Source organism: Cyrtonyx montezumae, unplaced genomic scaffold (genome assembly GCF_038088225.1).
Source record: "Cyrtonyx montezumae isolate F1298 unplaced genomic scaffold, pur_monq_1.0 scaffold_5, whole genome shotgun sequence".
In the NCBI taxonomy this organism is placed as follows: domain Eukaryota; kingdom Metazoa; phylum Chordata; class Aves; order Galliformes; family Odontophoridae; genus Cyrtonyx; species Cyrtonyx montezumae.
The window spans coordinates 957,391-984,422 of NW_027072056.1; the positions used below are offsets into that span (position 1 = coordinate 957,391).

Genomic DNA, 27,032 nt, shown 5'->3' on the forward strand with positions numbered 1-27,032 from the left:
AATTTGTCACACGTGCAGCGTGCGATCTGCCAGCAGCTAGCAGAACAATTTCTCCTAACAACCTTTATCTTTCAACTGTTGTTTCCATTCCTGGACTTCTCAGTGAGTTGCTGTCTTCCATATCTTCCCAGTATGTGGGTGAGGTTGGCCAGAGCATTCCAAGCTGGGCACTGCTGCCAGCTCCTGGGTGGGGTCCTGGGCATGGAACAGCTTTGCCTGTCCATGAATGTCAGGTGTCTGAATTCAGGAGTATTGTAGGGCTGCCTTTCTGCTTCGGTCCCTGCCATCAGCACCAAGCACTTGTGGGCACCTGCCACACTGCCTCCTACCTGCTGCCACTGAGCTGCAGTCAGCAGTGCTGGTGGCATGCTGGATGTGTAACTCTTGTTTCCTGGGCTGCTGAGCTGCCTGCCCTCGTGCCAAACATCGCACCTGCAGTGGGTACGTGGCTGAGCAACGCACGCTTGCTGCTTTTTCTTTTTTCTTTATGGAACAGTTTAATTAAGGTATCAATTAAAACGCTTCTCGCTGTTTCTCTGTGGTGCAGAGGTTGCTGTTTCTGATAAGTGGGGTGAACAGCATGCAGTCGCTTCTCCTATCACAGTGAGCAAATAAAATGCGTAATTGATTACTGTCTCAAAAGTTTTTCCCAATAAATTAATTTCCTTCACTTCATTAACTCTGCTGACCTGCTGCTAAGAGGGCATTGTGAGCCCTGCTCTGTGGAATATGTTTTAATTTCATACTTGTGGCCATGGCAGACAGATTTGCCTCCCAGTTAATAACTGATGTATCACGATAGTGGAAATAATGTGTTTGATTAAAATATGTTCAAAACAAGTTCACTGTTAAAAAACCTTCCTGTTTCCAGTGTTGGAAATTAAGGCAGTAAGAAGCTTAAACAAGATTTCAAATCTATATTTGACCTTTAATTGGCCTCAGCAAGACAGAGCTGAGTTAGCATTGTGCCTCTAAAGAGATTTTGATTTCCAGAATGTTTTGTGAGCCTTAGTATCATCCTTCAGTTTCACAAGGTGGAGAAATGAGACTGTCCTCCCCTAGCTCCCCTGCCTGTTGATGAAGTAAATAGTAATGGCACATTTCCCCTCTTTTATGCGCTTGTACTTGAGAGTGCTGGATCTGATAGCACGCTCCATCGCTGTACTCTTCTGACATATAAATTAGGATTTATTACATGGTTTAACTCTTCCAAATGATTGCAGGGTCAGAGGTCACTGCAGCTTTATGGTATGGTTTCAAGCACAGAATATCGGGATGTTTTAGTCCTGATGGGAAAGTTTATGATAGAAGCTTCCTGTGGTAAACACAATTTTTAGGAGGAAAATAATTCTGTGCATCCTTGTAGCTACAATAAGATGAAGAATAACTTCTTTCTTATTTATTTGTCAAGGTAACTTAGTATTGTTCTCTGCATAAAGCTTGCATTAGCAATTGGAGTACTGCTTAGTCTCACTCTTCTGCTGCAAAGATCTAGAAACCTACAACAGAAGGGTTCCATACTTTGGATTGATTTCCTCTAGTGCAGAAAAAGAGGTTTATGCAGGTCTGAAGTGCCTGTGACAGTGCATTACAGATAGGTCTCAGGGTCTGTGATCCCTGTGTCTCCTGCCACTTCACAGCGAGTGAAAGCCACTGTGGGCTTTTCTTATTCTCCTCAGTCTTTTCTACTCGCTGTTGGGACAGCATGAGCACTTAGTTACGTGCCCAGAGCTGCCATATCCTCCTTTCACAGCCACATGCAAAGAAGGCATTAGGGTTTTCTGACTTGCACGTGTATAACTGCTCTTCATTACATTTGTGCAGTTCTGTAGGTAAGTAGCCTTCAAATGGTTTAAAACTGTGAGCTTCATGCCTCATAGTGTTGTATAGCTGCATAGCTGACTCCTTTCAGTGGCTCTGGAAAGCCAGGCTGTTATCTCCGTATAGCAGGCTAACTAGGTTTTTGGGGTGTATTTCAGCTGTGCCTTTCTGCGATGGCCACCTTCCCCTTTCCTTCAACTTCCTTGTTTATAACCTCTACCATCCACCTCCTTCTGCTTTTGTGCCTTGTCTGCTCTTAGTTACATTTGTATTCAGAGTTTCTTTTGTGGCTCCCTGAAGTTGAAGGCACTGGAACATTTCCTGTCCCTGATGAGCTTGGAACCATGTCTGCGGTGGCTGATGGAGCTGCCAGAGCAGAAGCGTGCACGGCGAGCTTCTGGAGGACTGGTACCCAGCTGCAAGAGGTAGAACTGAGAGCATCCCAGTTTGCTCAGTTGATGCTAAAGTAGCAACAGGGCAGTGCATGACTTACAGTCCTAAACAAAACCAAAATTTTCGGTGATGATTTACCTGAAAAGACTTAACAATGGCTTTTTCCAGAAGCGCGATACTGATAAAGAGTATTGTGGAACAAATTCTGCTTCTGTCTCATATTTGAAATGTTTGCAGGTGAGCATGGCTGAGTGACTGCTGCCACCCCCCAGCAGGTCCTAGGGCACTTATTCTCCCCCTGGAACTGCAGGGACAACCAAGGAAGTGAAGAACAGAGTGGAGAGGGTGGTTCTGGTGATAGAGGGAGGAAAGAGAGAATTGGATACCTACAAAGAAATTTACTGAAAAATAATTCACAATTTTTGTGGAGTGAACACTTGAGAAGCAAGTCTTCTCTAAACAGTATTCCTACAGTTTACAGGCACGTTCCCAGCTGCTGTGACCCCACAGTATACCCACATGGACATTTTCTGCTTGGGTGTCTGGGGAACCTGGGAAGGCAGCAGCATATTCCCCATAGCAGCATTGACCAGGGCGAGAACCAAACTAGGAGGCAGCACAGCTTATTTGGGTGCTGTCAGAGAAGGCAGAGAATGCACACAGCCCGGCACGTGCCTCAGCACACTTATTTTGTTAACCTGTTCTGTGATTATTATTATTTTGTTCAGTCCAGAGACAATAAAATTGATACAGGGGAGTTAGAAGTGGCCTGGTCAGAGGGTTCATCGTCAAAATTTAAGTGCAGAAATAAGAGTTCTACTTCTGTCTGCATAACTCTTCGCGTTATCCAATTTGCAATGCTTTTGATTTCTTTGAGCTTTTGATTTAAGACAAGGATGTGAATGTTTACATACAGAAGTTTAAAAAGTGACTTGCCTAAGAAAATCCCTTAAATATCAAGAGCAGTGACTGCAAATATGAATATATATATATATTTAAACAGTTTCAGGAGATTATTTGGGTCAATGAAGAATGCCTGCTTTTATTCAGAGAAACTGTGGCTGGGGCATGAAAAAACATCACAAGGACTATTAAGGGATTTTTAAGTTCCTGTGGGGGACACCTAGGAGGCTTTCAGAACTTCTTTTTTATTATTCTAAAGTTGCTTTATGTTGTGCTTGATCTTTATATGGAATACCAGCACTGTCAATGCTTCAAACTCTAATTGAGTTGAAGGCAGTTACTGGGCTCAGCAGAGGGAAATAGCACTTTACAGGTGGTCACATTAAATGTTCCAGTGGCCCCCTTCTGGTCGTAAAAATATAGAATTTTTTCCCCATTATCCTCAAATGTAAAATACGCAGTGAGCTCTTTGTCCTCTTTTAAGTCAAGTTATAGAAGGTGCTGAAAGGAGAGCCCAGAGTTTTATACCAGGTTATGAAAAGTAGGAAGAGAATGAAAACAGGAAACAAAGCATGTCTTAAAATGAGCCTGTCCTCAGCACAGGAGAGTTAAATCGGTGTAGTACATTGTCAGATCCCACTGTAACACAAAGCACAGCCCACAGCTCCGTGCCTCTGCTCGCTGCATCGCTGCACTGCTCTCCCACCTGGGGTGGGTCTGTGCAGTGCCACAGGGCCTGCTCAGCCCAGGGGTGGGAGACCTCCTGTGCTTCTGGGGCACCATGGCCTGCTGCTTGGGCCCTGTGCAGCTCTCAGTGCAGCTGGGCCTCCCCACGGCTCACACGGAGTGCTGTGGTTCCAGGCCTGAGTGTGCCAGCAGGCCACAGGTGGTGTCATAGGCCCTGTCTGCATCATCTGTTCTGGTGGGACTACAGCCCTGTGCTCAAGGGACTGAGGGAATCCCTCGCATTGCATGTGGCAAAAGTGCAGGGACCTCTTAGTGACAGAGGGAGGCAACCAGGGGTTGACTGCTGCCATCCTCTGAGATTAGGGATCCTACAGCTGGCTGTGTTCATTGTATTCACTTACACTGAAGCAGTGTGCCCTGGTGACCAAGAGGGGCAATGGCATCCTGGGGTGCATTAAGAAGCATGGCCAGCAGGCTGAGGGAGGTGATCTGCCCTGCTCTGGTGAGGCCACATTTAGAATAATGTGTCCTGTTCTGGGCTTCCTGGTCCAAAAAAGACGGGGCATCTTTTAGGAGTCCAGCAGAGGGCTACAAAGATGATAAAGGGCGTGGATCACCTCTCTTATGAAGAAATGCTGAGGGACCTGGGTTTGCTCAGCCTTGAGGAAAGAAGACTCAGAAGGGATCTGATCCATGTCTATAAATATCTAAGGAGCGGGAGGCAAAGGGACGAGGCCGGACTCTTCCCAGCAGTGTGTGGTGATAGGACGAGGGGAAATGGACACAGACTGAAGCATAGGAAGTTCTGCACCAATGTGTGTGGGAACTTCTTCACAGTGCAGTGATGGAGCACTGGAGCTGCACACAGAGGTGGTGGATCTCCTTCTCTGGAGATGTTCAGGACCCACCTGGACACCGAGCTGTGCAACCTGGGCTGGGAGCTGCTTTGGCAGGGGGTTGGACTCCATGATCTCTGGAGGTCCCTTCCAACCCCTACAGTTCTGTGATTCTGTAAAGCTGAAGAGTATTCACAGTGGTGTCCCTGTGCAGCCTGTCTCTGAGCCTGTGAGGAACGTTGGTAATACTGTTGCTGAAGTAATATAAACCAAAGATGAATTAGAAACAAGAAAAAATCTGAAACTGTATACACCAGGTTTCTACACAAAGCCATCTGTTTTGAAGCAGCTTGGCTTTACATATCAGAAGACTTTATCTTCTGGTGTAACCACCCATGGGAGCCTGGTGTGCCTAGTGCTTAGCTCAGGTGTGGTAAAGTGTATCTCCTGCTGCCCCAAGTGAGGTAGTGCTACCCCTGCTCACGCATATCTCCTTTTCTCCAGGCTTTTTTTTTCCTGGAATCCTAAATATTAGGAACTAGATAGTAGGAAGAAATTTTTTACTGTGAGAGTGCGAGATACTGGAGCAAGTTACCCAGAAGAGTTGTGGATGCCCCCTGGAAGCATTCAGGGCCAGGCTGGACAGGACTGTAAGCACCCTGGTCTGGAGGGAGCTGTCCATGCCTATAGCAGAGAGGAATTAGATGATCTTAAAGGTCCCTTCTAACCCAAGCCATTCTATCATCCTATGATTCTATGAATCCCTTGAAAAGCTTAGTTTTCTCTGTGCAGTTTATAGGCTGGGTTAAAAAATATAATCCTGTCTTCTGATTTCATCATTATTTCCTTTGAGTTACAAGGTCTGTCTGGACATGTACAGTGAGCCATGCTCACTGTTTCGTATGAGCTGTGTTCACGCTGTTGAGCTGGCCACCTGTCCCAAAAGGGGTTTAGGCCTCAGCTGCTGTGCACTGCTCCCTGCTGGTCTTGCCTCCAATCTCATACGTCTGACTGCGATGTCTGCTTGCACTGAGAGTCCAGAGACTTGCTACTCAGAAGAAGCCACCGATGTGACCTTGACTGCAACCCGAAGTGTGGGCAGAATGGCACTCCACCAGCAATTTCCCTGCAGGCAGTGGGGACTGTCACTCACATATGCTCACAGCTGGTTGTCCCCTGGCTCTATAGGTCCCAGTGGTGCAGGTGGTAGGAGGCTGGCCTCTTGCAGTTACTGTGTGAATTACTAACTGCTGCCTTCTCCCTTTTTTCATTTGGGAATAGTCTGTAGGCTTGTGAGTTAGAGAGGCTCAGAAACCAACAGGCTTGTTTAATTGGCTTTTTGGAAGACCCTGCAGGCATAAGGTCTGTCCTGTCTGGGGTGTTGGGGCAGAGGTTGCACTTGAGATCTAATGGCATTACCCTGAAGGCTCCTTGCTGCTCTGGTGAGAAAGCAGACAGGTATTTCGTGCAGATTTAGAAACTGGGAGGGAGACGGGAGAAGAAAATACTGCACGATTGTTTGATGTGCTGATCAAAAGATAAACTAGAATCAAATTAAACCTCAAGGGTTTGTACGACTTCGGTTATGTTTTATGCAAATCCTCCTGTACAAAAGGGAATAAAGCACCATTGCATTTTAGGGCAGGTGGGGTGCAAATGCTGAACTGTTTTCCCTTTTTTTATTCAACAACTTGTACTGTTGTTTTACAATTTCTCCATACCTGTACCTCTTCTTTTCTGATCATTAAACATCTAGGTATGATACTTGCTCCTCATTTGACCACTTTCAATCAAGAACATAAGCTTTTTGGATAGTTTAAAATGACACAGCAGTGGGTCTCTCCTGAGTTAAAACCCATAAAGGTCTGGCTCGTGGCATACTGGGACTGTGAGCTTTCTACTGTCTTTCACTAATGCATCGTATATGCATAGAGATATGACGTACCACTTTATAATGTAAGGAACAGCCTCATGTGGTACCTGTGCTCCCTTAATCTGAAATATGTTCAGCAGTAATGGAACCTGCCGTCTCCTTCCCAAAACTGAATGACTCAAACAAGCTGAAGCCAAGTTCCTCACAGTGGAGTCCCTCTCTCATTGCAGCGCCTGGATTTCAACCCTTCAATTTCATTGAAGTTTCCCAAATGTAAGAGGCAGATGTACAAGAGAGGTGGCAGTTTCTGTAAAGTCTCATTGCTAACATGGGCCATGAAAAATCCTTTATTTTCCAGCGTGCAGAGATTCACAGTCTGCAAGGGTTGTGTGTTTGGTGGGCTCTGGGTTTGTTTGTCAACACTGTGGATACCGCAACAGACAGAGTGACTTCTGCTCACAGCCATTCGGTTTCTCTCTTGGCATCTCATCAAAAGGCTGAAGGTGTGCAGCTTGAGGGTGTGGAGGTGTTTGCTTTTATTTTTACTTTATTTCTTGAAATGAAGTCAAGAAGTGAACTCTGTCAAAGGCTGAGACAAAATCTCAGAATATGGCCAGGTATTTTCTCTAATGAAACACCTCTCAAATATTCTAGATTGCCTAAAAGCATACAGGAAAGCATGTAAGAAGCAGTTTGTCTCAGGTATGAACAAGCCCTAAAAAATTTTAGAACTGGGAATTAACAGTGCTTCTGGTAAACACAGCTTCTTACAAAGCAAGCATATTGATCTTACAGCTCAAAGAACAGCTCAGGAAAGGCTATTTCAGAAGGCATATTGGTGCTGGCTGCTTTTTGCTTGTGTCTTGTTTGCAATTTAGTTGAGAGTTCAGTGTGAGTGAAACAAGGATATACCTTGGCTTGTGCCAGCAGAGCTGTATTGAAGGTACAAGATCATTTCTGTCTCAAGAGCTAAACTTTGGGCTCTTCTTTCCACGTATCAGGAATCGGTGTTTTCCTTGGACAAGCGACAGTATCGATCTGTCACAGCTCTCAAATTTCTGGTTCTTTATCTTATCATAAAGTACTGTAAGATGGTTTTATGAAGGCAGCTATTGTCATAACTACTGTGATCATTTTACTTGCTTTGCTGTACTCCTGGCCTTTTGTCTTTTGTTAGTTGGGAAATGAAAAAAATATAAAAGGCTTGAGAGGGTTGAATCCACAAAATAGCAGTAAAGGGAGGATGCAGGCAGGCATTTTGATGACATGTGCTTACCCCTTTCCTGATGTCAGTATACCCAAAGTTTGAGAACACCTCTGTGCTGGTCCTGGGTGTTCTGCTCCTGCAAGACAAATATGCTTTGCCAGTAGGGCTCAGCTGCTGCTTGCTGGAATTTGGCTGTTGTAAGTCCTTGCATCTGCTAAGGCTGCCACACCTGGGTGAGTGCAGTGGATGGAAAGTTAAAGCACAGGTTATGGCTTGTAGTGGAGAGCTGCATAAAGGGGATGGCCTTCCTCTGTGCTGGGTGTGCTGCTGGAGGATGTGGATAAATGCTCTCTTTGGTATGGCGCTTCCCTTCTGAGCACCTGATTTTGTTGGATGTATTTAAAATAAAATATTAGATGAATGTAAACTGATGAGAGATTGAGTAGACTGAAACTGCTCAAGACTGTCTACTCTAAACTGTTTTTTAGTCTTTAAATTACTTTTCTTTTTTTTTATCTTTCAAATTCCCACTGCCATGGCAATCAGTATACAGATGGTGGTAATGGAAGTACTGGCATTCAGTGAACCTTTTTCTATCACAAAAATTCTGTATAGAGATGGAGTTCTGAGATTCTAGAGCTGAATACAATGCATTTTCCTGGCTTGTGCAGATAGCTTGTCAGTCATAGCACAAGGACCCTCGAAGAAGAGCAGCCTCTCTGTCAAAGGGCAGACAGGAGATGCAGGAGCAGTAAGTGCAGTTTCTGGCTCTGTTGCAGAATTCCTGCTTAAACCTGAGCAAGTCAGTAAGTAGCCCTTCCATACAGAGCTGCCTTCACTTGCCCTTCTCTGTCACATCCAGTTAGGCTGTAAATTCTTCGCCATGTGGAAAAACTTCTTTCAGAGCTAAGAAAGCATTTCTGTGTGTTGATACAGGCATCCAGATAGAGGCCATCTTAAGCTGGTGGTTTCTGGCAGTTGTGAAATAGGTGCTGGTGAGGAGCAAGCTCTTCCCCATCCCTTCCTAAGGTTCCCTTGGAGAAAGAAGGCTGGCAAGGGCCAGGAAGCAGCCAGCTCCTTCCAATCCATCTTTTCTCTGTCCCTTTTCTCACCAGTACGGGGAGAGCAAAAGCGCTTCCATGGCAATACATGGAGATTTGCTTGGGACTGGCTCTTGCCATGGAAGTCAGACAGTGGAAAAGGATGCGTGCTGCAGTCTCTGTGTTTGAGCAGCCTTTATGCACACTCCTTGTCAGTAAGGATAATTAACGGATGCTGGCTTTTAGCAAATGACAGCCAGCTGAACTGCTGTGGCTTACATAGCCAATTCCTTGTGTCAGAACTTTATCTATTAATAACAGCGTGTTGATTTTGTCACTGGAAGTGAAGGTTAGGATTCCAACACAACTCACCTGGCCATCCTTGATCTTTATTCCAAAAAAGAAAAAATAAAGAAAAGTCTTCTCAATCCAGGTGTACAGGACTGGATTTTTAAAGCAACAACACACACTGCTAATGGGCTCAGACTTCCCATATCCAGTAACCCTGTGCTGAGCTTACTTCTCATCCACAGCACACATGTGATGGCCTCTAGGTCAGCCTCCCTTATGCTGCGTCATGTCACAATGCCAAGTAGCCCAGTAATTTCAAAAAACAAAAAGATCCACTTCTCAAATGTTGTTTTCCAAGTGATGAAGCATTTGGTGGTTTCCAATGCAGTGTTTAATGGTCAGGAGTAACCATAATCATCTGTCAGCTGTCATTGTCACTCGGGGGGTAATAAACAGAACACAAAACCTGCAGTTTAGTGGGGACGTGTCCTTTGTGGTCCTTCAGGAAGGGCCGAATTGAAGGAGGAACAATAAATTCACAAGAAACTACAGCATAGCAAGAATTCATCTTCACCATCACTGTTTGGGGACTGCAGGATATACACCAATTTCAAGCTGTGCTGTTAGAATTGCTGCTTGCAAAAAGCAGTGGATGTGGGACTCATAGGACTGAATTTAAACTGGAAACATTTATGCTTCTGTGTCTAAGCTCGTGCTGGCAGCCTGCCTGCTATGCCTTCTCTGCTGTCAGGTTGTAATGCTCTTTGACAAGGTCTTTTTCCTCTGGAAAACTTGGAAGAATTGGTCCTTTGGGCAGGTTCATGGAGGTCATTCAGTGCCACGGTCCTGGAGCCTTGGTGGAGTTGAAACCGTTTATCTGCAGTAGGCCTGGATTAACTGCCCATGTGTTTTGTAGGGTGCTCTTAGGAGATGTATTAAAAATAAATAAATTTGTAAGTTGCACTTCAGTGAACCTTTTGATCTTGAAAAGCATCTCTGGTCTGAAGACAGCTGTGCACAATAGATGTCCGGGTAGGCTGCGTTAAGAGTCAGGCTTCAAAAAGGTAAAATAAGCAAATGTTACTGTTCATACACAATGTACAAAGCCCTCTGCAGCTATGAGAGTGAGACAGGTTTGTTTCTTCTTGCGTCTCCAGTGTTAGCCAGGAATTACTGTATCTGCACTAAGCTTGTTGCATATTTCTTTTTACTCACTCCTTTGTTTCAATAACTGCAATAGGTTGGGAGTACTGGGGGAGAAGAAGCATCTCAAGCTGTCTCCTAGGACTCTCCACTTTGCAAGCTGTCTGGTCAGGGAGGGAATGCAACTGCCAGCACCTGCATGCATGCAGGCTTGGACATGTACATGCTGCCTGTATGAGCCTGCTGCAGGTATGGGGCCAGCTGTGGTGGGAGGGGGCCAAGCCCCAGACTGCTTGTGAGCTGCCATGCATTTGGAACAAATCAATGAAATGCAGCAAGACCTGTGGCTGCAGACCACATACGTTCATTGTAGGTAGAACAGCTGCTGAGGACAGCAGTGTAGGCATCATAGACTCACAGAATCCTTAGAGTTGGAAGAGACCTCTGAGGGCCATCTGGTCTAACTCCCCTGCAATGCACAGGGACACCACAGCTGGATCCAGGGCCTTATCCAGCCTTGCCTTGAAAGGAAGACAGTGTAGGGATGCATTCAGCATAGGTGAACTCTACTTGATTCTTGGGAACTGGAGAATGCAAGTGACAGCTTTCGTGGTGCCCAGAGGGCACTGTGAATTTGGCAGGAGAGCTGTTTCTCTTGTTGCTACTTGAGTGATTTGAATGAAACATGAAGGGATCTAGGTTTAGCTCCCTGAGAACTGATCGAGGGCTGTGCCATAGCTCCTGCAGCAGTCAGCTGCATGCTGAAGACAGGGAGATGAATGCTGTGTTTTGAACTTCTCTTATGGCATCGCAGGAAATTGAAAAGGCGTTCTGAAAAGGTTCTTGGTGTGTGTGAGCTGCTGGGCAGCTCATCTGAAGATTTATTCTCATCAATAACAGTGTGAAAAGAGATGCAGGGAAAAAGGAGGGGGACGTGATGGCTTTGGAAATGGGTTGTGTATTTGATCTGCAGTACCCATGCTGGGCTGAATACATGAGCGTTTGTCTTATCGTGCAAGCAAAATATTTCCAGCCCTGTCCAGATCTTGGGCAGGAAGTGAGAAAGGAATTGCAGATACTGTTGGCTCATGCGAAGGAGTTTGGGGCAGAACCAGCCTGCAGAAATGAAACAAGTTAGGACTGCATTTGGTTCTATGGTTTCTGCAGATTGAGGGTGGTAGGGAAGTAGGCAGATGGTGATGTCTGAAGTGCTTTGAGTGGTTTACAAAAGCCTTCCTTGTTCTTGCCCTTGGATTTTTGAAGCTTCAGATTGATTTGAAGTCCATTTATTGATTTAAATGCTCTCATGTGAATTCATTGTTTTTGTACAGACTGAGCAAAGAGCTGATAAAAACATTATGGTATCCAGTGCTGCATGCCAAGCACAAGAACCTAAGGCCAAGTGGATATCTGCTCTCAGAGCTGCAGAGAGCAGACTCACCCTGCTGTGGCCTGGTGCACATTTTCCCAAGAGGTATTTTAGAAGGAAACTTTAGTATTTTTAATTGCAGATGGTGGATGATATCTTAGAAACAGCCTGAGCTCAGGAAACAGTCTCCTACTGTAATGTCAACAATATAGCCTTTATGGTTGCTTTAACCAAGCTAGGTCTAACTGGCACCCACTGGTCCCACCACGTACACTATCTGCTACATGATGTGATACCTTCTGAAGTTGTGTTATCAGTCTATCATCTATTAACTTATTTTAAACAGCATAAAATTAGTATCTAAGAAATCTAGACTTCCCACCTTTCCTTCCCATGCCATTCACGCTCAGTTGACACTTTACAAGAAACCCCACTATGTAAAGTGCTCCTTGGAACAAGAAGACCCATTTCTGCTGAATTAAGAAAGTTGGGTAGTGAAGCTAGGGACACTTTACTGGCACGATTTTGCTCCTGCTCCTCTTTGGTTATGGCTGCTTGCTCACTTTGATCACTTTGTGCTAAAATGAGAGCTGCACTCAGGTCCCTGAGGCCAAGCCCCACAGTGCTTCTCAGCTGTGTGCATGCAGTGGTGGGCAGGTAGGTACCAGAATGCATTGATGGGTTTGGGCCCAGGCAGTAGAGGCCAGAAGTGCTCAGGAATTTTTGTACCCCAAGGAACAAAGAATATCAGCTGGGGACAAGGCAGTGCTCAGCTGGAGCAGCCTAGGACAGTGCTCTGTGCAGGGCTGGAAGCAAGCCTTGCAGCAAGGGGCATTTGTGCTAGCCCTGCGGCACCGTGGCAGGGCAGGGGCTGGCTGCAGGCCAAGGACAAAGGCTGTGTGCTCAGCAGTCCAGCAGCAGCATTGCTCACACAGCTCTGCAGGCAGCCTGCTGCTGGCTCGGCTGGGCATGTCTGGGGAAATGGGAGAGGAGGGCAGATGAGGGGGAAACACGCTTCTGGCTGCTGGGTTTTGTTCTGTGTGGTGGGTGATGGCTTTCTTTAATCCTGCAACTCAGCATTCTCCCCCTGTGCAGCCATAGCTGCTCAGCTCAAGCTGTGTGATTTGGGCTCAGCAGCATCCCTTGTAAACCCACCACTGTCCTTAAAAACAGCACTTAGCTCCCCAGCGTTTCAAAAAGGCTTCACACGGCGATTTCTCTCCCGTCTCTGAGCATCATCTGCTGTTCTGAATCTGTCTGGGCCCGAAGCTCTGCCTGTCAGTGAGCTGCAGCCTGCCCGTGGCCTGTGCTGACACCCATGGGTGGGGATCTGCCCATGCTGAGGGGCTCTGCTCAGCCTGCCTGGGTGGAAGCACCTGTGGCCTCTTCACTGCCTTCATTCCGCCTGCAAGGACTTAGTGTTTCTTTCTCAGCATGGCTGCTCACTGCCGGGCCCTGAATTGAGCAAGGAAGGTACCCATGCCCATGGGTACTCGCATCTGCTGGGATTCTGAAGGCACCAAGCAACAATGGAGGCTGTGAGTTTTGGAAGGCAAGCTTCAGTACTTTCTGAAAACAAGGCCTCTTTAAGATGCTCAAAGTTGGTCCCTCCAAGTAACAAAACATACTTGAAAATATACTGTAACAGATAAGTATTCTGGATTGTAATAGAGGTGACAGGAAAATACCCTTGTCTTAAGGGATTCCCTTGTTTGTCAGCTACCCTGACCTCGAGACATGTTTCAGGCCAGCACAGTGCAGGCTTGCAGCAGTGACCGTGTGTAGTGCGTCCCTGTAGTGTCCCTGGGTTGGGCTGGGCTCTGCCCTGGCTCTGCCCCCTGAGTGCATTAGCTTTGCCTGGCTTCAGCCCTGGGTGTTGTTCTCACTTTAGTGGACTGAACCGTGTCTGCAGAGACTGGAGGATGTAAGGGATAAGCACATGAGCTGAAAAGACTAAGCTCTGGAGTTAGGCTTGCATTTGGAATAAGTAAGGCTGTGGGGGAAATGCATCGCTGACCAGGGGGACATGCGAACTCCAGATCACTTCCTGGCATAAAGACTCTTGGTCAGGGGGCTGAACCAAAAAATGCAGCAGTGGCTGTGCTGCTGGGAAAGGGAAGGGTGTGAGCTCTGCTAAGGGCCACCCAGAACCTTACTTTCATCATTTTGGATAAAGGAAAAATGCAGCCTAGCTGACAGCAACCCTCTGCTGTGCAGGAAACAAACAGTGATCTCAAGCAGGAGTGACAGCCAGCCCAGCATTGTGCTTTCTGGGTCTGAATAAAGCTGTTATCTGAAGGACTTGAGCAATGATGATTAAAATAGATGCTATCTCCTGGCCTTAGCAGGGTACAAGAAGTGTATTTTCAATGGCTAACTCCTGAAACAATTACAGCCTGTAGCACAGTCAGGTTCTTCCTTATCTTTCTGATGGCCTGTTGGCAATATCTGTTTTCTTGAATGACACTGTAGTGTTTAATGCTCCCAAGGAAAGATGATGTTGGGGTTTGCATGTGTTTGCAGACATTGCTAAAACCACGTAGGCTTGTAATTTAATAACCCATCCCTCAGGGAAGTAATATTTCCACTCCTCTTATGGGAAGATATTTTCCTCATTATGTCAAGAGTGTGGTGGGCTATGCATGCTCCAGCTTCACCACCCACAGCCCCCTCACATAAGCAGAGTGGCGTTCACATGGGAACTGTTGGGCTTGTTTCTGCTGGGGAATTACTGCACAGAGAGTGGCATAGGTGTGGCAGAAGTGTGTTGCATGTGGGTGGGATGGCTGTGCTAATGCACTGATCAAATCAGTGGTGGATTTCCATGAGTGAACATTTTTGAGGACGAGGTGTTTTGTTCTCATCCTAGTCCTGGAGCATCTTTCAGCACCTCCAAGATGGATGTGGGACTAAAGTTCTTACCCAGCATCTCTCACTTCACCCAAAGCAGATACTCTATGGTCAGGCACCAGCAGGCAGCAGTTTGCTTTGGGGACTGCTCTGAGTCTGCCAGGGCTGGTGGCACCTCAGGTCACAGCTCAAAACAGGGAAATAATGCCTTTTGTGTGAAAATAAGCACAGTGTGCTGCTATAAACCACTTAACTGAAAAGCTCAGTGCAACATGCACTTTCAGCACGGCCACCCCATTAAATGTTTCTTTTCTGAGATGATGAGAGCTTTCTTATAAGAAGTTTCTTTTCTTTTAACAGAAGCACTGCAGGGATGCCCATTCCACCTTGTGGAGACAGTGAATTCATAGCACATCAGATGATGGGTTTTACTTCTTCCTAGTAAGGAAATGATCTCAGTGTTGCATTCAGGCAATAGAAATTGCCAGGGCACCCTTGGCACGCTGCTTATTTACAAGATGAGGAAGAAGGAGAGATGACAGTGGAGAAGTTGGAATGGGTGAAAGTGAAGGAAGAAGTGCAAGAGAAGGAAAGAAAGAAGAAAGAGGCAAGGCTGACTGAATGCCACAGGTGCTGTAATACAGAAATTTCGCAGTAGTAAGCTAGGAGTTGGTCTCTTGTGTCAAAACCAGAAGGGACTCTGATATTTGGGGTGCCCCCCTGCACGGCCTGAACCACAGGATTGATAGGCACTAAAGCCTTGCTAAAGCAAAGCCTCCCTGCTGGCATTTGTTTTCAGCCCCACGCAGCAGAGCAGGGAGAGGATTCCTGCTGCAAAGGGAACCGGACCCACTGCCATTAACAGAGTGAGGGCTTGTTTAGAGGGAGCTAGAGATATGAATAATCTGAAGGGTATGGAAAGGGGAGCCAGGGCTGACAGCACAGCGATCAGACAGGCAGGTGGTCTATGGGCTTAGTCTTTGGTTTGCTTCGTGGAAGAGACACATTGAAAACTATGAACACCGGGGAGTGATAAGGCTTTGAGATTATTTTCCTGCCCTGAAGGTGTTGTTTTGTTTTGTTTTTTACTATTCTTGCTTTCACATGAAATCTTGGTAGCTTTGAACTGCCTGAGGAGGTTTATGATAACTTGTTCTTGTGAGCCTTGCATCGCTTTATTGAACTATCATGTTTCAGGCTGAGAAAATAATCTAAAATCCATCTAGAAAGCCCTGTCTTTTGGCAGGCGAAAATATGAAATCAAAATATGTCCAGGACTTGTGGCAGAAACTCATCTTGCCCAGTTTCTTAATTACAGGGGCTATAGCTAAGAACATGTTAGCTGTTAGACACAGAGAATGCCAAGTCCATCTTGGAAAAAATGTTGGGCTTGGGTAGCAGTGTTCATGGGGCATCTCACTTGCAGCACACTGCTTCTGAAACATGGCACTTTGCTCACGCTCCTGACATCAGGGCAAATGGCTGTGATTAAAACCATAGAGCAAAAGGCTCTCCCTTTGTTTTTGCAAACCTCTCTCTGCTGTTCAGAAGAGGGTTGATGGGCACAAAGATTCTTTCCCGTTTGGCCAACCTGCTGTTTAACGTGCCAGTGGGTTGCAAAAGAGTTAGAAGCACTGGGGCCCAGTCCCTCTACCTTTGAGGAGCTGTGCCATCAACTTAAATGGGAGCAGCTTCAGGTTTCAGGTGGGCACCAGCCTGTAGCTGCAGCAAGTGCTTTGTGTCACATTGAAAAGTACCAGGTTTTTAACAGCTCTCTGCAAGCTGGTCTGATTCATTCCCACTTGGTCCCGGTGTCAGGTGCTGCCTTGGAAGTCAATAGCTAAGCTTCTGCTAGCAGAAGGCAGCTAACAGTGTGGGTTGTATGCACCCTGAGTGACACCTCGCTGGGGCAGCTGCAGAGCTCAGGAAGCAGAGGGAACAGCTGGCTGCTGGCAGCAGCTCATGCTGGGACAGAAGCAGGGACATCTGCCCTGTGTTCCCACAAGCCAGGCAATGTCACACCCTCTGGAGGGGATTCAGGAACTCCCAGGACTGGTCTAACAGAGCTGAGGAGCTCACACGTGGTTGCATCCCAGCACTGGGGCAGGGAGGCATGCCTCTGGAGGAGAGGGAATACTCCCTAGCCAGGGGCACCCGCTGGTGATACACATCACAGACAAGAATGGGAGGTTTGTGTTCTGCTGATGACTGGGGTTTGATCTGGATCAAAAATAGTGTGTGAAGTGAATTAATGAAGGCTTTTTCAGCTGTCACGAGCAATGAGGATGCAATTAAAGGTGCAGATCTTACTGCACCCTTTTATTTCTAGTGCTGGGTAAGTATACACAACTGCCAGCACCCACTGGATCTGCTGTCTGTGTTCCCAGCTGAGGTGCGGGAGCATCCCACATGGCCTGACACCCTAGCCAGGGGATAGACGAGTCATAGCATCTTGGGAAATGGAGGATGAGAGTCCTCTGAGACCGTGTGCCTCAGCAAATGCAGAGCTGCTCAGAAGAGAACATTTAAAGCTGTTTGCCCAGCCTGATTTTGAGCATCCCCAGTGACAGCACCTGTTTCCGTGAGATTTCCACGTGGATTTTCTCCCTCCCAGGTTCTCTGCAGCTCGCCATGACTGGCATTCAAGCTGTGGTAGGAGAGGAGCAGTCCCTTAACGGAACCCTGGGGAAGGCTGAAGGCTGGAACATGACTTGCTTACTGAGAGCAAACCAAGAGGATTGCTAGTGTTTTCTTAAGGTGGGTGCTCAGAGAAGCAAATCCTCCCTGATTTGCCTCCAGTCAGTCAGTAAAGCCCATAGAGTTTGCTGCTGGGAGGCAGACAACTGCACACAAGCAGGAGCACTCTGCAGGGTCCATCCCACTGCTCTCAGAGCCTTTCCTACTCTGCAGACACTTGGTTGTATAGCTCCAGAACAAGCCCAGGGAAGGAATGCTGCGGAGCAGTGCTGAGAAACATGCTGACTGCAGGGCAGCTCTGTCGTCATTTACTGGTCGGACTGGGATTACACTTCTAGGCTTTTGCAAAAAGAGAAGGTGCCTTTGAGTTACACTCATGAATTGCATGAATGTCAATAGTGGCCAGACTGGTGAATGTGTGGAGATGGTGTACTGCGTCTTTAAGAGTGCCAAAAATATTTCCCATTGGCTTAACTGAATGTGTGGACTTGATGAACTGCTTTCAAGATTATTGGTGACTGTATTGTGGCATGATGCACGAGGATGTGGTTATACAAGAACAAGGCATACATCAGGGAGCACAGAGAACATGGGATTGCAAGGAGTGCATGCAGCTTCTGCTGGGATCATGGATTTATTGCTCATTAAGTTCCTGGGACCGGACACACAAGATACACAGATTTTCCCAAATGGAAATAACGTACCCACTTGGATATACAGTATGGGAGAATTAAATTCATATTTTAAAAGTGCTCTCTTCTACTGACTGTCCCATAAAGTCTTTCAAGATAGCTGCAAATATTGAAAGCTTGTGTTCTGGGGAAAAGGGATAAAAGCAAATGGTGCAGTCTGAATTCTAACTGAATCTGCCAGTTCTTAATGACACTCAGATGAAAAAGACCCTGGAACCAAAATGCCGTGAATGGACCCCTTCCTGGTGAAACATGCCTGAAATTGCACAGCTCTTCTTTCACCCATCCTTACGGGTTTAGGTGAGCACTGAATGAATGACAGTTTCTGTGAGATATTCCTAACCATAGCCAAGCTCTGTGGAGGCACTGCAGTGCTGCTATCAGCCGTTCCTCTGCGGATGTGCTGTGTCAGGGTAATGGCAGCAGCAGGAGTTGCAACCCAGTCCTCTGAAGCCGAGATCTCACTGATAGTCTTGTAAATGACTGAAGGCACATGAGTAATCTTACTGATTTCATTTATCTCTTAATTCCTAACTGCCACCTTGAATACTGAATTCTTAGGAGGCAGAGCCCAGAGCTACTTGGAAAAGAGCAAAAGCTTTTTTCTGACATTCCCAGGGATGTAAACTGCAGTCATTTTCTCTGAGCAGGTGAAAATACTGCAAAAGGCTCTATTTAATATTGTCCCACCAGGGTATTTCCTTTTATCACACTTCCTCTGTGGTGGTCACAGCCATGCCTGGGTGGGTGGGGAGCAGCAGGAGTAGTGCAGGTTTAGGGTGCGAGAGCAGGAGGCAGTCTCTGATAATCCCTGTAAAATGGTGTTTCAAAGAAAATAGAGAGACATGTAAATTAACAGCTCCTTCCCATCAAGTGTAAACCCATCTTTGATGCTACATAAATAGGCAGAGTTTACTCCGAGGGTAGAAGTGCCTTAACGCATAGCAATCAACTCCATAGATACTAATACCAATATGTCCGAAGGAAAATTGAGTTGTAACCCTGGGAATTGTAACTTCAAACTCCTGAGACTTCTGCAGCTGAACATCCCAGCTAGATTTACTTTCTGGTCCCATTAACTACAGAGGGACACACACAGAAACCAACCATCAGAAAGCACCTGAACGTGTTCTTCTGTTTCTTCTATCACTCCTGCTGCAGCCTCAGAAAAAAAAAAGGGGGATTTGAAAGTAGGGGAAAGAGTATCTGAGCAAACTGGGATGGGTCAGTCTGGAGAAGAGGAGGGTGAGGTGAGACCTTATGGCTCCCTACAGCTCCCTGAAAGGAGGTTGTGGCGAGGTGGTGGTCGGCCTCTGCTCTAATGTGACAGTGATAGAATGGGAGGGAAAGGCCTCAAGCTGCACCAGGGGAGGTTCAGATTTGATATTAGGAAAAAATTCTTCTCTGAAAAAGTGGTCTGTGCTGGAACGGGCTGCCCAGGGTCACCGTCCCTGGACGTGTTCAAGAAGCGTGTGGATGTGGTACTAAGGGACATGATTTAGTGGGGCACTTCTGGTGGTACGTGGATGGTTGGACTGGATGGTCTTGTAGGCCTTTTCCAACCCTGGTGATTCTGTGATACTATGATTTCTAAATGGTTAAAAAAATAAAAATCCTTACTCCACAATATCTACTGCCAAATTTCATCATGGACTAATTTCTTGCAGCTGAGCTGCAAACCTCTCTGAAAATAGGGGTTTGCCGTGGAAATGCTGACTAACTGTGGGTGTGCAGTACCACGAACCATGATGCTATAATTATGCCTCGTGATTTACCAGGACCTGGTTTCTGCTCTGCTTGTGAGCCTGTGCTATTTGCTGGTTTGGGGAGTGAGGTTTTTTTGACTGTGGTTTGCTTCCTTTTGTTCCTATGTTGTTGGCAGATTCTTTATGAAAAGCACTTCTCTGGAGGGAGCCAGGCAGACAGCTATGATTAAGTATGAAATGATTGGGTGAGCTGTTTGTCAAGGTTATAAATAGGATACCACACAAACCCAGCACTAATCTTGCTGAAGGACACATACTGGCAACATTTCTTAGTCATCTGTTCCTGATGCTCAGGGGAGAACTACGCTTCCATTAAGTTTTCAAACAGAAGTCACCCAAAATAAGTTTCTCTGTAAAATTTTGGATGAGCCACGTTAAGATCAAGTGGGGCATTGGGATTGCAGTGCTGAGCCCGTTTCACCCCGGCCCTTGCATGTGTGGAGTTGCAGGGGATGATGTGGCTGTTGAGGAAGGCTGCTTGGGCCCTTGGCTCTCAGTGATCCTGCAATATCTCTGAGGATAGATGAGCTCCTTGGGGATATCCACTGCATCTTGGGATTTGTAGGCAGCTCTTGGTGATCTCCTCGTCAGCCAGGAGGATCAGATGGGGGTACAGAAAGAAGAGTGATGGCACAGGCTTCACCTGAGCAGGGGTGGAAGGCGGCATAGTGAATTCTTTCTGCTGCAGATCTCTTGCGCGCAGCTGTCTGAGGCTCCTGCAGACTCCAGGCTCCTTTTTCGAAGTCCTATATCAACTCTGTGACTTCTGTCCAGCTGGAGCTCTGCAGTTCACTTTCCCATGAGAAGACCCTGTAGCTTGTCTGTCCCCTTGTCTGTCACCCTGTACCCTTCCTGTCATGGTGGCTTAAATTGTAGGAAAGGCCTCTGCCTTTTTGCTGCCCACCAAAACCTTCAGGACACAAAGCAATACCTGGGGGGAAACTGAGCATTTCTGGACCTGACAGAGCCTTGAGTTGGAACACGAAAAAGCCCACAGCAACCAGAACTGTCTCTCCAACCCTGCACCTTCCCGCATTCCCACCGACACGTAGAGCAGAGTTTTAGAAGAGGGATAAGCACTCCTCTTTTATGGCATAAATCGGGAGCTACGAAGGAAAACTCACAATTTTCACAAAGATCTGGAAAGGATGATTCTGAGTTTGCGTGGTTCAGACAATTCATTACATGCACCTTTTAATTAAGAAAGACACATATTTATGAAATTCAAGATTGACTGTCATTAAACCTAATTTCTTTAGGTTTCTTTAGGTCTTGTTTTTGCAAATTCATTCAAGCTAAATTAGGTTTAGATCTAATAGTTTCATTTGTTTCATAACTATTTAAAGACAAGTTTTTTTGCATGCTCAGGAGTCATTTTCATTCTTACCAGCAGACAGAGTGGTTGGGGTTTTTCATTTGCCCTTTTCCCTGGGGAGATTTGTGCTTTTAGCAGACAGCGGTGTGGGCCGGGAGCACTCTGCCCATTGTCACAGCCTTCCTGCAGGACAGGAGCGTGCTGCCCACAGCCTCCAAGCTGCTGAGGGTGCTCGCAGCCCCGCGTGGCCGGAGGGAATCAGTGCTGGGCAGCCTGCCCCCAGGTGCGCCATCCTCCTCCTCTGCGGGTGCGTCCCATTGCCGTGTCCCACGGGGGTGTCAGGACTAAGAAGCCGGGCTGCATCACAGGAGCTCAGTGCTTAGTGCAGGTCTGAAACCTAAGAAGTTTGTTGCCAGTGCCTTCACACCAGCATCTGTAGCTCAAGCAGCTTAGGTGGGGCTAGAGAGAAATTTTTCTGAATTCTGACTCTGGCACGAGAGAGGAATCCAGGTTTTCTTGTTTTTTCCACTGAAATAACAAGGACTGGCCACGAGCACTCCCTCCTCTTGAGCAACATCCCTGAAGCCATGCTGAAGCTCTCCCACCTCCTTATCCCCACATGCAGTGTCGCCATTTTCCTTCAGCTGTAGGACTGGAGATACCTTACTTTTTGAGCCAAACCCTTTCTCAGGTTCCTGTCCTGGATTACAATGCCCAAAAGCTGCTTCTCTGGGTTTTGCTTTTCTTGGTTATTTGGGAATAAGCCAAAAGCTATCACCTCTTAAAGAACTGCATCTTTAATCTTGGTTTAGTGCCTTTGAGATTGCTCTTCCGGACTGCTCCTTCCTGCAGCAAACTGGGAGAAAAGCAAGCAGAACATTTTCTGGGAGGAAATTGAAAAACATTGGTTAATGAATTGCTTTGCCTCTTATGTACTAACATATCTACGCTGTTACGAATGAAACTGCATCTGATAAGAGCAATTGGTTTCCAGTTTGATCTTATTTTAGTTTGCAGAAAACTGAGGCTAAAAAGACTCTTTGTTCTGAGAGGGAAAAAAAAAATGAAGTGAAACATCTGGCAAGAAGCTGATGTGCTCAGGACTACTCTGAAAGAGGTTGTTGCTGATGGATTATGACAAACAACTTCAATTCGTCCCCACAAGCGTTATGCGAAGAGACAGGATAATTCTTCCCTTGTCTGAGATTCTTCTGAAGGGTTTCCTGCTTTTCAGAGAAAGGGAAAGAGCGCAACAGTCAGCTCACTGTGCATTCCTCCCTGATCCCCGCGACTGTTCTGATCTGAATTGAAAGCTTCTTTCAAGACTGATTTATTTGGAGAGTGCTAATTGCAGACCGCATGGTGGCTCCCCTGATGGAGCCTCCTGGGTCAGATCCCCTCCTGCAGATGGGCAGCTCCTGTCAGCCCGGCCCGGGCGCGGCCCAGGGAGCGCGGGCTGGTGGTGTGTTCCACCAGTGCTGCGATGCGGAGGTCCTCACTCGTGGTATGTGTGGGTTTGGCCCTAGAGCCACATTCTTTCATTCCTCCCTCAAACCACCAAGAAAGATATTTTCTACTGTAAATTATAAAGCGTTTCCTGCTTTGTCCTTAAATACAGGCTTGGATTGCTGCACCCTGCACTGATTTCTGCTGCGTGTGCACGGCTGAGAGTCAGAGGGAGAGCCAAGCTCCTGTGGCTAAGGGCACGTCCAGGCCCTGAAAGAGAAACCGGGAGCAGTTTGTTCATTCAGAGTGATGGTCCCCAGCCCCAAAGGAGCAGTGAGTGGGTAAACTGCTTTCACGCAGAGCTTTTCAGAAAGAATCAAGTGTGTTGTCAGCATCTGTGACATTTTCTCTGTTCCCTTCCTTTGGGCAGTTTGCCACAGAAACACGCACTGATGACATTAGGATTCTCAAACTGTCATTTCTGAAGATGTTCTTATCTACTCTATACTTAATATTCTTCCAGGACATGAAGGTGGCTCTTTCTCCTCTGTTAATTAACTTATTTTGCCCATGTTGGCCTGCCTTATAAATTCCTCTGTCATCAGGGTCTAGGATTAAACAAATTGATACCACAATTCCAGTGTGTGAGCATGACACTGAGCTGACAGCTTGGAGTCTGAAGAATTTAAATGCACAAACAGAACAGATAGGAGGAAATTCCCATCCAGCCTTACCCACACCATCCCCTCTCCTCCTGAAAGCCACACTCCTGGCCTTCAGGCTGCAGGCAGCAGGAGACAGAGCAGGCCTCCACCTGCCTGGGGTCTTTTGCCCTGAAGATGCCGGCTGTGGTATTCCTCAGCAATACCTCATCTCCTCACTGGGTCAGAGCTTCATTGTAACGAGGTTATGGAGCAGAGCTGACCTGGGACAGAGCCAACTCCCCGCAGCAGACAGATTGAGTTGTCTTATTTGGTTAATAGTGTTTTGATACTTTATTAAATCTTAGTAGGAGTTGAAAGGTAAGGAGTGGAATGAGCAAATGTTATGGATTATATGTCCCCGCATTTTCCCATGTTGGTGTAATCCTGGCCCGAATGATGGGCTGTGTGAACATGCATTCTGTGTTCTGCTGTTGTGCTGACTGAAGGCACGGTTTGCTGTTTTTATCACTGATGTTTTCTTTATCTGGCACAAAAACATGAGTTCATCTCAGGTAGCACAGGCTGCCAGATCAACCATCGGGTGGCAAGGCATGATGAAAGTGGCACATCCTTGCCCACTGCTATTGCTCAGGGCAGGGCAGAGCACGGCTCAGTGCCTTTGGATCAAATCTGTGAGGTTTGCTATACAGTACCGTATTTGGTCCTGCCATGGCTCCAGCGACATTATGTGTAAAGTAAAGCCAAACAGACCAATACTTTTAGCACACAACCAGAAAACAGATCTCCTGTTTTGCCCACAGATAACTGCGCAGCACCGGGCTGACACCAGCCTCTGCAATGCAGGACTTCCAGAGCTGTGCTCCCCTTAACAGAGCAACGTGGCTTTCAGTTCAGTCTGATGTTGGCAGCTGCTGTGGGAGCAGCTGCACCCTGGCCACCTTGCATAGATGCTTGGGTGCAGAGGTGTTGGGAAGAAGCTTGGTTGCTAATGTTTCTCAGCACATCTGGAATGAGAGGTGCGTGAGGAGGTGTTCTAGGAGGGTCGGCCTCAAGGCTGAGTCCCAGCCAAACGTTTCTGGGTTGCTCCTTTCCCTCCAGTAGTTACTTATGACAAGACTGGGTTTCAAGGCACCACGGAAGTGGGTTTCATGGTACCAGTGTGAAAGGTTGTGCTGTCAGTGACTTACTGGCGCGCTCCAAATCTATCTGGGGATTGTGTTCTCTTCAAACACATGGTATTTGAAGAGGTGAGGACAGAAGCACATGAAGTAGGACAAGCAGGGAAGCACAAGGAAGGGATCTGCTTTCATTGCACTGCCTCTTTGCTAAGTGCCTAGCAAGGCCAGTGGGAGAGGAGTGGTGCTCAACAGATGTTCCTGCCTTCTCTGGGTGCACACAGCCCCAGGGCTGTGCCCTGCCTTCCCCAGACCGCATGCAGGAGTGCTCTTAGCTTCGTGGGATTTCAGAAAGCCTGGCTGACTGTACCTGACCCCAAGGAGCCCCTGAGAGTAGGCTTTGGGCTGCAGGTGCTGCGGGACAGACTGGAGCGATAGGGGTTGGTTTGGGTCTAGGAGCATAAGAAGAGTTTCTGGAGCAGTTTGGAGAATGGGTGGGATGAGCATTACAAATAAGAGGGAAGACTCATGATGGATTTATCACAGCCCAAAATAAATTATTCCTCCCAGAATTTATTTTTGTAATAATTTGCATTTAGATACTCTAACACATCCAAATAACCCCCAACCTTCTGCAAAAATTGTGATGAATTCAATCTCCTGCATCATGTGAGATCAATAGTACTATTCCCATAGCTAAAGGGAGCTGAGAGGTCTCGGTGTTTCTCCATATAGACTCCGGGGCCTGCCCTCCACACAAGGCAGCCTGCCCGGGGCTGAGCCCCACACTTACTGGGGGGCCTGGCACAAGTGGCAAAGTGATTTGATAGTTGGCACTCTCAAATGGAGTCATGAATTTGATAGCCAAGGTGATTGCTAACACTGCCAGCTGAGGGGGTATCTGAAGGACAGTCAAGGCCTGCAGCCAGGCAGTGTGGTATTTTCCTGTCCTCAGCCTCCCGCCTGTTTCTTTCTGCTCCACTCCAGGGCAGTTCATCATAAGTGAGGTAATTGGTGCTGTTTTCATGCATGCTCTGCCCTGTCTCCATTTTGAGGAGATAGTGAAGTCGGTGGGTTACATCCCGGCCTGATTTGTCAGCCCAGCTCCTCCTGAGGCATTTGGCAGATTTTGGTTTTGGTTGCTCAAGGTTTAAGCAAGCCAGTAGCTCTGCAGGGGGGAAGCTGGGCGTCCCAAAGTGCTGCTTCTTGTACTTAGTCGCCCATGTCTTAAATCTGGAGCATGTAAGGCAGAGCAGAACTGGTATGAGCTGAGACATCCAATGCACACTGGGTGCCTGTGTGCCATGCTGCCCATCCTGCCCAGCAGCAGGCCACAATTTGAAGGCTGGGGCCATGGGAGAAGTCTGGCTTTTAGTTACAGGTTCTCTTGGCCTGAGTAAATTGGTCTTAGTATATCTATTATCTTCAAGACTTCGGCCAGCCTCTGTTTGCTGCCAGTTTGGCTTCTGCTGTGCTCTTTAGCTTTCTGCAGAGCACGTGCTGTGGAGCCAATGGTGAGCAGCATGTCAGCTGCAGACAACGGGAAATTTCTCTGATGCAGCAGTGGAGAGGAAGAGTGCAGTGTGTCTTGCAGATTTACTGCTTGCAGAAAATCTCCATCTCTCCGTAGATATCTGAAGATAATCTTCAGCCAGGTGAACCCAGAGGTATTTATAGTGCACTGTCAGCAATGACATAATGTTGAGTTAGCAAACAAATGAACTTTGAAATACAGGGAAAACAAAAATACAGTCTAGAGTATGTTTATTTTGAAATCAATTTAAAGAAACCCTGAAATAATAGTAGTGAATCCAGGGTGGGTCAGGTTAAAAAGCAAAGCCAGAGAAGCGTTCTTGCAAAGCTGTAAGACTTTTTTGTACACACCAAATTAGACATGCAAAGGCAAATTAGGAAAACTTAGCTTCCCACTGAGATAAAATGCTGCGGTGCTGGGTACCCTACAAACACCTCCTGTAGAAAGCTAATATAAATGTTGCATCCAAAGGAATCACGGCTGCTCTGAATTTAAGCACTTTTTAAAAAGATCCGTTTTATTCCCTTTTAGCTACAAGTTTTCCTCTTCCCTTTCTGTGGTTCCCCCCCACTTTCTCTGCTCTCTGTTGTTTGATGATCCGTTAGGAGCGGTGCTGGGCCGCCGCCCATTGCTGAAACACACCCGGCACTTCAGGCTGGGGTGGGAGCGGGGAGGGTTTTGTCTGCTCATGTCACACTGTAATTACACCTCGCTGCTCCTCCTCGCTGGTGGGCACAACACAGAGTCCGTTCTCAGTGCACCTGCCTCCTTCTCCAGCACGGGCATGGTTCTGCCAGGCTGCAGGAATCCTCTTCGGTCCCTTAGTTTCTGGAGCCCGGTGTTTGCTCTCTGCAGTTCCTTTAACCCGAGGCATGCATTTGCTAAGGGCTCTGGGCTGGAAACAACTCAGGACTTCAGTAGGAAACTGGAGGACTGTGCAGGTTCAGCTGTTGATGCGCACAAGATAAAATGTGATTTTAAATATGTTTTGTCTCAGCTGTGATAAGACAGCAGTCCTGTAAAGCTGCCAGAAAAATCTCTTGCAGTTCCAATAGAACTTCATTCTTTCTAATTGGTTTATCTCAATGCGGACTTGAAACAAGATTATTTTGTTTATTCTTTAAAAAAACCCATGATGTTTGATTTTGTTCAAATGAATGCTTGTTGGTGGACAGGGAGAGGTGTGGGGTGTGTCTTCAGGTGTCTTTGTTTATAAGGACTCACAAGAACTTCAGCAATTTTTTTTCAAAGTGCTGCTGAGTCTGCGGATACGAATGGGTGCTCCTCCAGAATAAAGAGACTGTGGAGAGTCAGAAGGAACTTCCAGTCTGAAGAATATTTCAGTTTAACATCCATGTCATTTTAACCTTCCTTATAGTAAAGGGTATA

General features: G+C 46.8%; 1 protein-coding gene across 1 annotated transcript in view; it reads left to right on the top strand.

The window, feature by feature from the left end:
* The window catches only part of GPC1 (glypican 1), a 162,271-nt gene that overhangs the window by 56,234 nt on the left and 79,005 nt on the right, over nt 1-27,032 (top strand). The window lies entirely within an intron of this gene.